Source organism: Rhinoraja longicauda, chromosome 17 (genome assembly GCF_053455715.1).
Source record: "Rhinoraja longicauda isolate Sanriku21f chromosome 17, sRhiLon1.1, whole genome shotgun sequence".
NCBI lineage: Eukaryota > Metazoa > Chordata > Chondrichthyes > Rajiformes > Arhynchobatidae > Rhinoraja > Rhinoraja longicauda.
This window is the reverse complement of record NC_135969.1, coordinates 22,504,492-22,520,066: the sequence shown is the minus strand read 5'-3', so window position 1 is coordinate 22,520,066 and position 15,575 is coordinate 22,504,492. Positions and strand designations below refer to the sequence as shown.

General features: G+C 42.8%; 1 protein-coding gene across 1 annotated transcript in view; it reads right to left on the bottom strand.

Moving 5' to 3' along the window:
- The window catches only part of ip6k1 (inositol hexakisphosphate kinase 1), a 54,005-nt gene extending 40,681 nt beyond the window's left edge, over positions 1–13,324 (bottom strand). Inside the window, exon 1 of the mRNA XM_078414342.1 lies at positions 13,155–13,324. The gene's annotated coding sequence lies outside the window, so the exon portion shown is untranslated. The remainder of the gene's footprint in view (positions 1–13,154) is intronic.
- Between the last annotated feature and the right edge of the window lie 2,251 nt (positions 13,325–15,575).

Here is a 15,575-nt window from a genome sequence, read left to right as displayed (position 1 = left end):
GCTTTGTACCAGCATCTGCAGTTATTTTCTTATACTAAGCTGCCAACTTGAAGGATCTTTGGACATACTTTGGTCTCTCTATTCCTCAATATTCCCTAGGCCTTTACCATCCACTGGCCGTATTTTGTTTTGTTTAGTTTAGAGATACAGCGCGAAAACAAGCCCTTTAGCCCACCGGGTCCACGCCAACCAGCAATCCCCGCACATTAACACTATCCTACAAACACTAAGGACAATTTATACATTCACCAAACCAATTTACCTCCATACCTGTACGTCTTTGGAGTGTGGCAGGAAACTCACGCAGGTCACGGGGGAAACATACAAACTCCGTGCAGACAGCACCCGTAGTTGGGTTCAAACCCGGGTCTCCGGCGCTGTAAGGCAGTAACTCTACTGCAGTAACTCTACCTGTTTTATCCTTATTTGACTTCCCAAAATATATCACTTCACACGTCAGGATTAAATTCTACTTGCCATTGCTCCACCCAATGTCCTTCTGTAGCATGAATTTTTCCCCACTCTCCACAACCCTATCAATTTTGTCATCTGCCTCTAACCTTAACATCCAGGTCATTAATGCATTAAGGTATGTAACAAACAATAAGCATCCCAACAAAGATCTTTGTGCTAAACATTCCAATCACAAGAGCAACATTTGAAGAAACAGATCCAAATACAATTAATTGCATTATATAATGGTCAGACCAAACAGGCTTTTGAAATAATTCAATCGTAAAACTGGTTGAATGAAAATTTTAATTACCCAAATACCATTCAGCCAAATCAGTTTTTTAAAACCACTATGACCCCAACATAACTACAATGCCAGGTAATGAAAGTTTCACATGTTATGGTCTTTAATAGTTGGTTACTTTTCATGCAATATCAATAAGACTGCAGTTTACTTAAATAAATGTATCCAGATACAGTAGCTGTTGACAGGTCCAAGTAGTCAATCTGGCAATTTAAAACTTTTTCACGCTGTGAAGGTGACTACCAATATGTACACTATTTCTATGAACTCTTTCCAACAGCAATGGCAAATAACAAGCACGTCAGTCAGGAACACACACCAAAGAACCAGCCTCTCCGATTACGCATGTCCATTGCATGAAAATAAACAAGCAAATCAGCACAAAGGAAAGGAACCTATTGAATCAGCCATTTGATTTAAAAGAACGCAAAGATGACCCCGGTGAGAGGCTTTACAGCTATGATAAACTAGTTGCCAAGGATCAAGTGGTTTGCTGAAAAAGCTCTTCACACTTTAAATCTTTTCTATAACTGCTGATCCTTTTACTTCCCAGATCCATTGCTCATCAATATTGTTAATTTACATAGTGCCTTCACGTTGCAAAAGCATCCCAAAGTGCTTCACAAGATTGCTATCGAATATAAAATGTCAGCTATAAAATTAGATATCAGGTCAGATGAACACAAGAGTGTGAGAAAGGGAGGTTTTAAGGACCATTTTAAAGGCAAAAGGAAAGGTGTAGAGATTTTGGGGTGGGATTTTGGAATTTAAGGCTTTGACAGCTGTAGGTATGGGTTCAAAGACAAAATTTGGGAATGGACAACAGGACAAAAGAGCATAAATGGTTGTGATCTTGTAGAAGATCTTCGGTTTCCTCCCACACTCCAAAAACGTACAGGTATGTAGGTTAATTGGCTGGGTAAATGTAAAAATTGTCCCTAGTGGGTGTAGGATAGTGTTAATGTACGGGGATCGCTGGGCGGCACGGACTTGGTGGGCCGAAAAGGCCTGTTTCCGGCTGTATATATATGATATGATATGATATGACAGTGGAGTAGCTCACAAGGCAAATTACACAAAGACAAAATGACATATCTTTATTGTCAACACATTTCCTACTTCGCCTCCTCCCCTGCTCTGGGGGCACGCACCAAAAGACCCAGCAAAGAACACAGCAAAGAACACGCATCTAATGCAGCTGTGCTCAAAATACTTCATAACTGCACAATTTTATGTCAGATAACAATTCATCAGTAGATCTGCTTTACTGTTAGTGACAAGTTTCAGTCTTTAGCCAGTTTGTTCTAGAATAAAAGTATAAAATGAGAGAAAACCTTATACTCACAGCCCCTTGAACAACGTCAATTGCACTTTCCTGCCTGATCCTAAATTCACTCCTCCCCGGCCCTCCATTTTCAGTCTTGGATGTGCTATGAAAAGAGCATCCATTGTCTTCTGGAGATTCTAGGATTCATTAACCCACAAACAAAAACATTTCTCCAATCTGTCATGAATCTCTAGCCTCATCCTAAGACCTCATACCCTCGTCTTTCTAGCTGAATCAAACCCACCAAGTATCCGCACTTCAAAGCCACGTCAACTTTGTATTTTGTTTCAAACTTCTAGCCTTCAAAGAACATCCAGTTGACGTCTGTCCTTGGAACCTTTAAAGCACCACATCAAAGGTAGTCTTACTGCAGTAAACTTGTTGTCTCAAATTCTTTGCAATAAAGTGCTTTTCTAACTTCTTGAGGTATCTCTGTATTATGTGATGTATAAGGAAACAATAATGTTTTACAGTATCAGTATTTAATAGACATAAAGTGCTGAAGTAACTCAGTGGGTCAGGCAACATCTCTGTAGAAAAACGATGGGTGACATTTCAGGTTGGGACCCTTCTTCAGACCGCTTCTGCAGGTCACGACCCGAAACATCACCCATTCTTTTTCTCCATAGATGCTGCCTGACCCGCTGAAAATACTGTAAAAGCTCAGGTCATACCTCCAAGCTGAAATAATAACTATTTCTCTTTCCACATCAGGTGTGTATTTAGAGCAGTGTTTCTCATCCTTTTTACCCTTGCGGAACCCTTGAAATAATTTTCATGTCTCAGGGAACCCCTACATAAAGATTCGTCACATACAGCTCCTGTCCACTGACCATTAACGGCCGTTTCTCACTGGCGCCGTATAAACGTTGCTAAATATATTCCCTATGATTATTATACTTTTAAATGACATAACAATTTGAAGACTGTATTATAATACCCAAGAATTTTCCAAGAATATGCCGTACGTGTACAATAAAGTTACGAATATGAAATTAAACACAAAAATGACTCAAAAATGCATTTACATACGATTAGCAAGGATGTGCATTTCTGCTCTACATTGGTTCTAGTCCCGGGGAAAACAATCCCACATATGACCACTAATTGCAGTAATTTAGAGTATAATGTTATCTTGCTTATTGAAGTACATGTTGAAGTAAATTCGCACATAAATTGATAATCAGCACAAATAGGTGGCAATTGGCTTTTCGGCTGTGTTTTATATTTTAACCACATCTTAATTACTTAATATAGTTATATAATTTTGCACTTAAGTTTAATCTTTACTCAATACAGTTCCACCACTGATTTTCTGGCACTCTTGGTTCCAGATAATCAGAAAATGGTTTATCCATTTTACCTGACCTAAGGAGGTCACAGCATCCTGGGTACAACGGTACCGGAATGGTCCACCTAGGCTGCTGTGGTGGGGGGGGGGGGGGGGTGGGCGGGGGCGGCGCGAGATACCTGCCTGCCAAGCCGGCCAAGGGAATAGATGTGCTGGCTCCACCTGGGCCGGAGTTCCAGAGCTCCGGCCGCAGGCTGCAAATGCAACCCACCGATCGACCATGGAAGTCCCGATGAGGTCGAGATTTGGCTGCCTTGCCCAGCCTAGGTGCCACATTTTCGGGGAGACTCCCACGGCGGGGTGATTTCTCGCGGAACTCTTGGCGACCTCAAGCAGAACTCGAGTGTTCCGGGGAACTCCGGTTGAGAAACGCTGATTTAGAGCATTGTTCTGTTTTATTCTCCATTTAATACTTTGTTTTACTAAGTAACACCGCTTGCAATCAAGCTTGAAACAGGATACATTGCTGTCAGAGTGAGAGGAAAAAAACCTGGAAATATGGAAACAGAATTTGTGGGACATAAATATAAATGTTTCAAGTCACCACATACGCTGCACAGTATTTCCAGCATTTACTTCTTCCGTATTTCCAGCAATCGTAGTCCAGACTCAACCAGTCCAAACCATAACCCAACCATTTGTTAATCCTGATCTTTCAGCATTTTGGTCATCAGGTAATGTGTGTTGTGCACCTTTCCAGCCTAGAGTCTTGGTTCCTTAGTTCCCTTTCAACTGACATGGGTCCCATTTCCTGCAATCCCTTCAAACCTACCTGTTTGACTCGGTAATTTACTACAAAACTGTGTAGCAATTAACAAAAACTTAAGATGAATAACATCTAAATATCTGGAAAATTTGCTAATCCAGCGCCAAATTCCAGAGCGTGCTGAATTATTGGCGTTTTACTGTTTTTTTTGGCTTTCATTAGTAATCTTGTTAATTTTGTTCTCACAAATCCATCTGTCATAGTTGTACCTATTCATGGTAGATGTAACTAACAGAAACTCATTTGTGAATGACAAACTTATTTTCACACAAGAGCATTCCATTATGTGCAGCACTATCAGTGTCAAGCAAGATGGATTCAAATTGATTAGCCCAATGAATGCTACAGTGCCCTCCATAATGTTTGGAACAAAGACCCATCATTTATTTATTTGCCTCTGTACTCCACAATTTGAGATTCATATTAGAAAAAAAATCACATGTGGTTAAAGAGTAAATTGTCAGATTTTAATAAAGGTCATTTTTATACATTTTGGTTTCATCATGTAGAAATTACAGCAGTGTTTGTACATAGTCCCCCCCATATCATGGCACCATGTTTGGGACACAGTAATGTCATGTAAATAAAAGTTGTTTGTCCTTTGCATCCAATGACTGCTTGAAGTCTGTGATTCATGGACATCACCAGTTGCCGGGTGTCTTCTCTTGTGATGCTCTGCTAGACCTGTATTGCAGCCATCTTTAGCTTATGCTTGTTTTGGGGACCTAGTCCCTTTCAGTTTTCTCTTCAGCATATAAAAGGCATGCTCAATTGGGTTCAGGTCGGGTGATTGACTCGGCCTCTCAAGAATTGACCATTTTTAGCTTTGAAAAACTCCTTTGTTGCTTTAGCAGTATGTTTGGGATCATTGTCTTGCTGTAGAATGAACCGCCTGCCAATGAGTTTGAGGCATTTGTTTGAACTTGAGCAGATAGGATGTGTCAATGCACTTCATTGATGATACAACTGCTGATGGTAGTAGCATAATGAATTCTGAAGATAATTGAGCCAGTACCTTCAGCAGCCATACATGCCCAGGCCATAACACCCCACCACCGTGTTTCAGATGACATGGTATGCTTTGGATCTTGGGCAGTTCCTTCTCTCCTCTTTAGCTTTAGAGTGCCATCACTCTAATATGTTAATCTTCGTCTCATCTGTCCACAAGATCTTTTTCCAGAATTGTGGTGGTTCTTTTAAGTTCTTCTTGACAAACTGTAACCTGGCCATCCTATTTTTGCAGCTAACCAGTGGTTTGCATCTTGCAGTGTAGCTTCTGTATTTCTGTTCATGAAGTCTTCTGCAGACAGTGGACATTCACAAATCCACACCCGACTCCTGAAGAGTATTTCTGTTCTGTCAGACAGGTGTTTGGGGATTTTTCTTTATTAGAGAGAATTCTACTGTCATCAGCTGTGGAGGTCGTCCTTGGCCTACCAGTCCCTTTGCGATTAGTAAGCTCACCAGTGCTCTCTTTCTTCTTAATGAACTTCCAAACAGTTGATTTTGGTAAGTCTGAGGTTTGGCTGATGTCTCTAACAGTTTTATTCTTGTTTCTCAGTCTCATAATGGCTTCTTTGACTTTCATTGGCACAACTTTGGTCTTCATGTTGATAAATAGCAATAAAAGTTTCCAAAGGTGATGGAAAGACTGGAGGAAAGACTAGGTGCTTAGAGCTCTATTATAACTGCATTAAGGAGGCATTTAAACACACCTGAGCAATTACAAACACCTGTGAAGCCATGTGTCCCAAACATTATGGTGCCCTGAAATAAGGGGGGAGGGGGGGGGGGGGAGGAGGGGGGGGGGCTGTATAAACTCAGCTGTAATTTCTACATGGTGAAACCAAAATGTATCAAAATACCCTTTAATAAATCTGACAACGTTCACTTTAACCACATGTGATTTTTTCTATTACAAGTCTCAAATTGTGGAGTACAGAGGCAAATAAATAAATGATGGGTCTTTGTCCCACTGTATAGAGACATTGTACACCAACAGTAGCAGCACTGTGTTCAATACAACCTGTAACTTCATAATCTGCAATATACCTGATTCTATGGCAATTCTGGTTAAGCAAGTCCATAAAAAAGAGGTGCATATCTGTTGAAGCTGCAAGAACACTGACATACCAAATATTGGAAAAAGCATGTTATGTACAACTAAGTGTTGCCACAACCAATGAATCAGTTTCCCGACATGGAATCGCTGCTTGGTCCCTTGATGAAGGCGAAGGAGGTATTGGGACAGGTGTTGTATCTCCTGCACAAAGTACGTGGGGGAGGGGTCAGTTTAGGTGGGAAGGGATGTGAACCATTCCCACCCAACCCACCTCCTCCCCAGGTACTTTCCAATGCAACCACAGGAAAAATAACTCCTGCCTCTATTCCTCCTCCCTCCCTTCCATCCAAGGACCCCAGCAGTCCTTCCAGCTGAGATAGAGGGTCTGTTATTTCCAGTGTTCTCAATGTGGCCTCCTTTACATCAATGATTCAAAGCATAGACTCGTTTTGCTGAACAATTTGTTCGGTCCGCCAAGGCCTACTGGACCTCCCGGATGCTATCCTTTTTAATTCCCTTTCCCATTCCCTCTCTAACCTTTCTGTCCTAGGCCTCTTTCACTGCCAGAGTGGAGCCACACACAACCTGGGGGGAACAGCACCCCATATTCCACTTGGGTAACTTACAAACCAAAGGGATGAACATTGAATTCTACAATTTTAGGTTACCTATAACAACCCCACCCCTGCCCTTTATGCTCCCCCCTCATGTGTGCTCCACCTGGATTCCTACCTATTTCTCCCCTGCCCATCCTCCATTTTACAATTCGCAACTCTTCAATCCTGTCCCACACCTTTTGCTTTTTTTTCTGGTCTCTGCTCCAAATATCTGCCTATCAAACTCCCCCCACCCCCCCCCCCAACTCACCTCTGTCCAGCTATTACCTGCCACGCTTTGTCCTGCCTCTCCGCTCCTCCAGCTTTTATTGTTCCCATAGCCCCTATAATCAGTCTGAAGGGACTCGACCCAAAAATTCACCTATCTCCAGAGATGCTGCCTGACCCAGAGTTACTCCAGCACTTTGTGAACTTTGTTTCTGCTGCTGCAGCAATGCACACTTCACCTGGAGCTTTTGATGGGGTGGGGAAGAGAAAGAGGAAGGGAGGTGTTAGTAGAGGGATAACGAGAATAAATCAACAACAAAAACTCATTTTTAAACATTCCTTCAAATATAGAGGGGCAAAGAGGAAAATGATATAGGTATGGCTATGAAATATATACCGTCACAAACACATGGCTAAAGTTCATGAGGGTGCACTTAATGTCACTCTCCATAAACTTTTATCTTGTAAAGCCACTGATTGATGGCAGTGTTGAAAGGTAGATTCAATTTCAGATAAACTGAGCTCAGTTGCATGATCTACATCTAGCAGAAGTCTTCCATTACAACTCTCACATTGAACCTGACAAGGCAATATTTGATAATCTTCATCAACATAGTTTGTTCAGGAGATAACTTTACACGGAATTCTTTGTAAGATATGTGGAGCATTTCACAAAAGCATTAAAAAAATGTCAGCAGGTTTAAAAAATGCCAGCATAAAACAGACAACTTGTTTACTTCCCATTATCATTCAGTACATCTGGGGTCACTATATCTCTGGCTCTTGGGAGTGCTGCTGACATTGAACCGGTAGCCCAATCTTTCAACAGGTTTTGTGCGGAAAATATAAAGACTATCTCATTCCTTCATCTGTGTCCCAGAACATGACCTCTACTATGGAATTTTTTTTTATCGATAAGTAACATTGCTGAAAATAAAGGTTTTTGTAGGGTAGCTTTTTTTAAAACACTTCTTCTAAGGTTATGGGTGGTGACATCTGTGAAACAAAGTCATCCTTTTCATCTTTCCACAATACATGTGGTGGCTACTAATTCAATGAACACATCAGATCTTAGATTGCCAAGTACAAGACAGGGGTTTAAGTATCAATGCTTAATTGTAACGTTCAATTCTGAAAGCCCACTGGTGGACTTTCATGTTTCCAGGACATCATCCACAACTGGAAAAGTACTTCCGAAGTTTGGTTGGTATTGCTGCGTGGAAAATGTGACAACTAATTTGTACACAGCAAGGTCCAACAGGCAACATTAAAATAAAGAGCATATAATTTTAGTTTTTCAATTATATAGCTGAGAAATATATTAACCAGTATATTAGGGAAAACAACCTTGCTTCTTTCCAATATAGGTTATTTTGGATGTATCGAATAGAGACAAACCTCTATAAAACAGCACTTCCAACATGTATCATACAGAGCAAAAGTATCAAAATAAATTTAATAGCGAATGAAACAAAAATTTTAAGATATTTTACTTCTGTGAAGAGTGATTGGCCTCTACCACATTGTGCACTGCTGAGAAAAATAATGCTGATCCTCATAACTGCCCATACTGGAATGATCCTCAGGCATAACATCAGCTGGGAATGCGAATATGAAAATGCACCAACTGCCCAAATCCAGAAGAGACAGAAATCTTTTAGTGAAATGCCTAATTTGGCTCTGAAAATTCTAATGGAATCTTCTAGGTTTATACATATCCTCTGCAATTTAATAAAAAGATAATTAAGTGCATAATTGCACCTCAGCTCACAAAATCTTGTGCAAATTACCATAATTGACCAGCATAGTCATGCACCTTTTTAGAAATATGGCATCAGAGTGTCAGAGACCTGGGTTTAATCCTGACCTTGGGTGCAGTCCGTGTGAAGCCTGCACGTTCTCTCCGGATCAATATGGGGTTTCTCCAGTTTATTCACAAAGGCGTACAGGTTGGTAAGTTAAATGGCTACTATAAATTGCCCATAGCATGTAACCGAATGGTAGAATCTTGTGGGGGATGAGAATGGGGGGGGTATTGTGTGGAGAAAATATTGAATTAATGCGGGATTAGTGTAAATGGGTGGTTGATGGTGAGCATGGTATGTTTCTGTACTGTATCTTTCTCTGACATTAAGACCTTAGCTGTATGTCTTTGCTGCAAAAAGGCTGAAATAACTTTTTGAAAGGAGCAAAGAGCTGGACCATCAGACCTTTAGTTTTAAAAATTTGAACCAGTGATTTCAGGTGTGCACCAGATAAAAGAGTGCAACATGGTGCAGCATATGGTGGGATTGGACACCTAAAAGTTAGGAAACAAAAGCAGTAGATGAAATATCTACTGCATATACTCAACTGAGTATTTGCAGCCATCCAAAGTAGAACATTTCAAAAAATTTAAATCCTTTGTAAAAAATATTGTTACTTATCTTGTTCCAAAATATTCAATACCTTATCCCCATCCACACGACCCTGGCCAGGCTCTTATTTCACTACTACCTTCGGGAAGGTGGTATTGGAGTCTGAAAAATGTGTGGAGTCTGAAAAACTTGTCTTTAAAATGCTTTGTAGGCTGTGCCCTTCTCAACTCACTTTTTCATCCAGCTCTGTATCATCTGTAAACTACACTTTTTCACCTAAATTATTAATATAAACTGTGACAGCTGTGAAGCCAAAACCTTGACCCTTGTTGCCCACAACAGTCCCGAAAATAACCTGTTTATTCATCGTCATAGACCTACACAGCATGGAAACAAGCCCTTCAACCAAGTCAACCAAGTTGTTTAACCCAGCTAACCCCATTTGTCTGCGCCTAGCCCTCGTCCCTTCAAACTTTTTCTATTAATGTACCTATCTAAGTTATGTACCATAATTATACCCACCTCTACCACTTTGTATGACAGCTTATACGACACCCTCAAAATAAAAATTCTTATTCTGTTCTTTAACCAATCCTCCGACAATGCTATCACGTTACCCACAACCCCATGAAGGCCTAATGTAGCAACCTTAACTACCCTGCCAATTAAAACTTAAAAAACTATTACATTTGTCAAACACTATTTTCCTTTTGACTCTACCTAAGCATTTTATGATTTCGTAAGTGCCATTACCAGTTAATTCCTGATGGCAAAGTACTCTGACATCTAATGCCAGGACCGATACATGGTTCTGTATTTCTCCCTTTCTTAAGTAGCAGTATTATACTTTCCAACTTCCAATTTACTAGGATGGTTCCACAATCCAAAGAATGTTGATGAATTATTCATCAATGTATTTTGCTTAATAATTTAACCCCTGCTTCCTTTACATACTTTTAAAAATAAAATGACTCAGCACCGCTGTCAATAACGAGCAGCAGAAAATAGGTCTGAGTCACAAAGGATGTAATCGGAAATAAGAGCAAGGGAGCAAAAACAAACTGCTGGAGAAACTCAACACATCAGACTGCGCCTGTGGAGGCAAAGACATAGTCACATTTTTGGTTGATTATCTGCACCAGTCCCCAAAAGATCAACTATCAATGCTTCCACAGATGCTGCTTGGCCCACCAAGCTCATCCAGCAGCTTGTTTTTTTGCTCCAGATCCCAGCATCTGCAGTTTCTCGAGTCTCCATAAATATGGTGTTGCTTTGTGCAACCACGCATCTACCCGTGGTGCTCCACAGGGTGTTTAGCCATAGCCGTTCTGTTTTTTTACATAAATCTAATTTGAGGAGTATGTATATCAGAAATGGCAGCATTTACGGTGCATTCCCATTTGCCATAGCGATAGTGCTGAGCTGCAGTTTGTTTGGCGATGGTACTCTCACAGTACTGTTCAATCTGGATTCAGAGGCTATAAAGAAACAGTAATGTATTTTGAAGTTGGGATAGCATCAAACTTGGGAGGAATATTTACAGGGGCATTCCATTCCTCCATTCCATTCACCTTATGTTATTATCTTACAAGTTAAAGGTTGACAATTTGAAAGTTCCAGTAAAGAACCCCCTCTTCCTCCTCTCCAATCCCCTCTTCCTCCTCCTCCCCCACCCCGCTCTTCCTCCTCCTCCCCCACCCCCAACCCGCTCTTCCTCTTCCAGGTGGCAGGACTTAACATTTACAGTGGTGTGTGCTGCCAGTCAAACAGACGTCGTTATCTTGGATGGCACATAAAGCTTCTTGAATATTGTTGTTGTCCCGCTGTTCAAATCTAAGCACATACAGAGTAATATAATTACACTTGAGCCTCGTACAGCTTGGAAAGGTTTTAGGTATCTGGAGGCAAATCAACTTCTGATGGATATCACTTTTTTCTCCTATTCCTGTAGTATTGACATGCCTGTATCTATTCAGTTTTTGGATAATGATAATGGGGGAGCTTTCACCTCCGCTGAACACTTCCGCTCAGTCCGCCTAAACCTACCAGATCTCCCGGTTACTAAACACTTTAACTCTCCTTCCATTCCCACACTGACCTTTCTGTGCTGGGCCTCCTCCATTGTCGCTTGAGGCCCACCACAAATTGGAGGACTAGCACTTCATATTTCGCTTGGGCCGCTTACACCCCAGCAGTATGAATATTGACTTCTCTAACATTAAGTAACCCTTACTTTCCCTCTCTCTCCACCCCCCCCCCCCCCCCCGCTTCCAGTTCTACGACCAGTCTGTCTGTCTCCGATTAAATTTTATCAGTTTGCTTTGTTATTACCTTCTCCCAGCTAACAATGATCTATTCTAAATTTTCCTTGATCTCAATCCCCTTTGTTTCATTTTCACACCTTACACTTCCTTATCTCTGTATTTCCCTCTCTCCTGACTTCAGTCTGAAGAAGGGACTCAACCTGAAATGTCACCCATTCCTTCTATCCAGAGATGCTGCCTGTCCCGCTGTGTTACTTCAGCTTTTTGTATATCTTTAGTTTAAACCAGCATCTGCAGTTCCTTCCTACACATTAATTCTCAGTCCTCAGACTGAAGCAGACAGACTGTTTCATTTTCCGTTTTATGTTTTTAACGAAAATAATTAGTGGATATATCTCTATACCTTGATTTTATGCTTTCCTTGTCAACATTGTCTGAAAGCACACCAATGTCCACCTTCACCTCACCAACAGTTGCACTGAAACCTCAACTATCTTTAAAATATTGACCAAATATCTGACTGACAACAGATATTAGCAGATATTTCTGTTGGGAAAACTGAAGGCATTGCCTCCTTTAAGCAACATAAAATCTGTTCCCTCGTCACAAATTCCAAATGTGAATAACAATATAGAACTTTGGCCCACCATAGCTGCACCAATCATGATACCAATCCAACTGATCCCATCTGCCTACACATAGTCCGTATCTAGTCCCTCATAGTCCCTCTATGTTCAAGTGTCTGTTTAAATGCTCCAAAATTACTATCATATCTGCTTCTACCACCTCTCCTGGCAAACTATTTCAAGCACATAACAGCTTTAATGTAAAAAAAAAAAACGCCTCACACATTTCCTTTAAACTGTCACCCTCACCTTAAACTTATGCTCTCGTATCTGAAACTTTCACCCTGGGAAATAGATGTCACCTACCCTATCTATGCCTCATAATAATATATACCTCAGATACTCCAAAAAAAACAAATTGGGGGGGGGAGAGGGAGAACTGGGGAGGTTGAGAGTTGAAGGGGGTAGGGGGAGGAAAAGATGGTGCGGGGGAGGAGGAGGTAGAGGTGGGGGTGCGTGGGGGAAGAGAGGGGGCGCGTGGGCGAGGAGACAGGGGTGGGCATGGAGAGAGGGGTGGACGAGGAGAGGTGAGTGGGCGAGGAGAGGGGGGTGTGAGGGAAGAGGGGATGGTGGGTGGAGAAGGGTCGCACGCCCAGGGCCTCGTGGGGAGTATAAACAAATCCCTCACCACGGGCATGAGATGGGGCAATCTGGAACCCACCCGCATCCCGACCCACAGTCACGCCTGGACCGAAGATCCCATCACCCGGGCCTCCCCTGACAGGCCTCGCCGCTCGTCCTGCCCGCGCTCTCAACTCAAATCCTCTCCTCCTCCCTCCGGTTGGCGCGCCCAGAATTCAACCCGGCCAGGTACACTTACCCTGGCAAGGGGCCAACCCCCGGCCTCCCTTACTGGGCCGCGGAGCAACGGGCGACTCGGTCACAACCGCCTGGAGACCCGGGCACAAACAAACAAGATGGCGGCGGGGCCAGCGCGGCCACCTCATCGCGCCCAGCGGCACGCGCACGCGCACACTCCCTCCCGACGCAACCATGCCTCATCAATATGCAAGCCAGGCGGCGCTAAGTGGAGGTGACCGTTTCACCAGCTATACATATTCATGAAATGACGCAGAAGCCCCGCCTCCACGCCGGCAGTCCCGGTCTTTCAATCGCCACATCGCCAGGATAGCGCTGGACCTCATCAATCGCCACATATCGTCAGCATGGCACTGGGTCTCATCAATCGCCACATATCGCCAGGATAGCACTGGGTCTCATCAATCGCTACATATCGCCAGGATAGCACTGGGTCTCATCAATCGCTACATATCATAGAAACATAGAAACATAGAAAATAGGTGCAGGAGTAGGCCATTCGGCCCTTCGAGCCTGCACCGCCATTCAATATGATCATGGCTGATCATTCAGCTCAGTAGCCTGTACCTGCCTTCTCTCCATACCCCCTGATCCCTTTAGCAAAAAGGGCCACATCTAACTCCCTCTTAAATATAGCCAATGAACTGGCCTCAACTACCTTCTGTGGCAGAGAATTCCACAGACTCACCACTCTCTGTGTGAAGAAATGTTTTCTCATCTCGGTCCTAAAAGACTTCCCCCTTATCCTTAAGCTGTGACCCCTGGTTCTGGACTTCCCCAACATCGGGAACAATCTTCCCGCATCTAGCCTCTCCAACCCCTTAAGAATTTTATATGTTTCTATAAGATCCCCCCTCAGTCTTCTAAATTCCAGCGAGTACAAGCCCAGTCTATCCAGTCTTTCCTCATATGTAAGTCCCGCCATCCCAGGGATCAATCTGGTGAACCTTCTCTGTACTCCCTCTAAGGCAAGAACGTCTTTCCTCAGGTTAGGAGACCAAAACTGCACACAATACTCCAGGTGCGGTCTCACCAAGGCCCTGTACAACTGCAGCAGAACCTCCCTGCTCCTAAACTCAAATCCTCTTGCTATGAATGCCAACATACCATTCGCTTTCTTCACTGCCTGCTGCACCTGCATGCTTGCTTTCAATGACTGGTGCACCATGACACCCAGGTCACGTTGCATCTCCCCTTCTCCCAATCGGTCACCATTCAGGTAATACTCTGCTTTCCTGTTCTTGCCGCCAAAGTGGATAACCTCACATTTATCCACATTATATTGCATCTGCCATGCATTTGCCCACTCGCCTAATCTATCCAAGTCACTCTGCAGCCTCCTAGCATCCTCCTCGCAGCTAACACTGCCACCCAGCTTCGTGTCATCCGCAAACTTAGAGATGTTGCATTCAATTCCCTCGTCCAAATCATTAATATACACTGTAAATAACTGGGGTCCCAGCACTGAGCCTTGCGGTACCCCACTAGTCACTGCCTGCCATTCCGAAAAGGACCCGTTTATTCCTACTCTTTGCTTCCTGTCCGCCAACCAATTTTCTATCCACCTCAACACTGAACCCTCAATACCGTGTGCTTTAAGTTTGTACACCAATCTCCTATGTGGGACCTTGTCGAAGGCCTTCTGAAAGTCCAGATATAACACATCGACTGGTTCTCCCTTATCCACTCTACTAGTTACATCCTCGAAAAATGCTATAAGATTCGTCAGACATGATTTGCCTTTGGTAAATCCATGCTGACTTTGTCCGATGATTTTACCACTTTCCAAATGTAATGCTATCACATCTTTAATAACTGACTCTAGCATTTTCCCCACTACCGATGTTAGGCTAACTGGTCTATAATTCCCCGTTTTCTCTCTCCCTCCCTTTTTAAAAAGTGGGGTTACATTAGCTACCCTCCAGTCCTCAGGAACTACTCCAGAATCTAAAGAGTTTTGAAAAATTATCACTAATGCATCCACTATTTCTGAGGCTACTTCCTTAAGCACTCTGGGATGCAGCCTATCTGGCCCTGGGGATTTATCTGCCTTTAATCCATTTAATTTACCTAACACCACTTCCCGACTAACCTGGATTTCCCTCAGTTCCTCCATCTCTTTAGACCCCCGGTCCCCCGCTATTTCCGGCAGACGGTTTATGTCTTCCTTAGCGAAGACAGAACCAAAGTATTTGTTCAATTGGTCTGCCATCTCCTTGTTCCCTATGATCAATTCACCTGTTTCTGACTGCAAGGGACCTACATTTGCCTTAACTAATCTTTTTCTCTTGACAAATGTAATGCTATCACTATCCAGTGCTATCGCCAGCATAGCACTGGATCTCATCAATCGCCACATATCGCCAGCATAGCACTGGGTCTCATCAATCGCTACATATCGCCAGCATAGCACTAGGTCTCA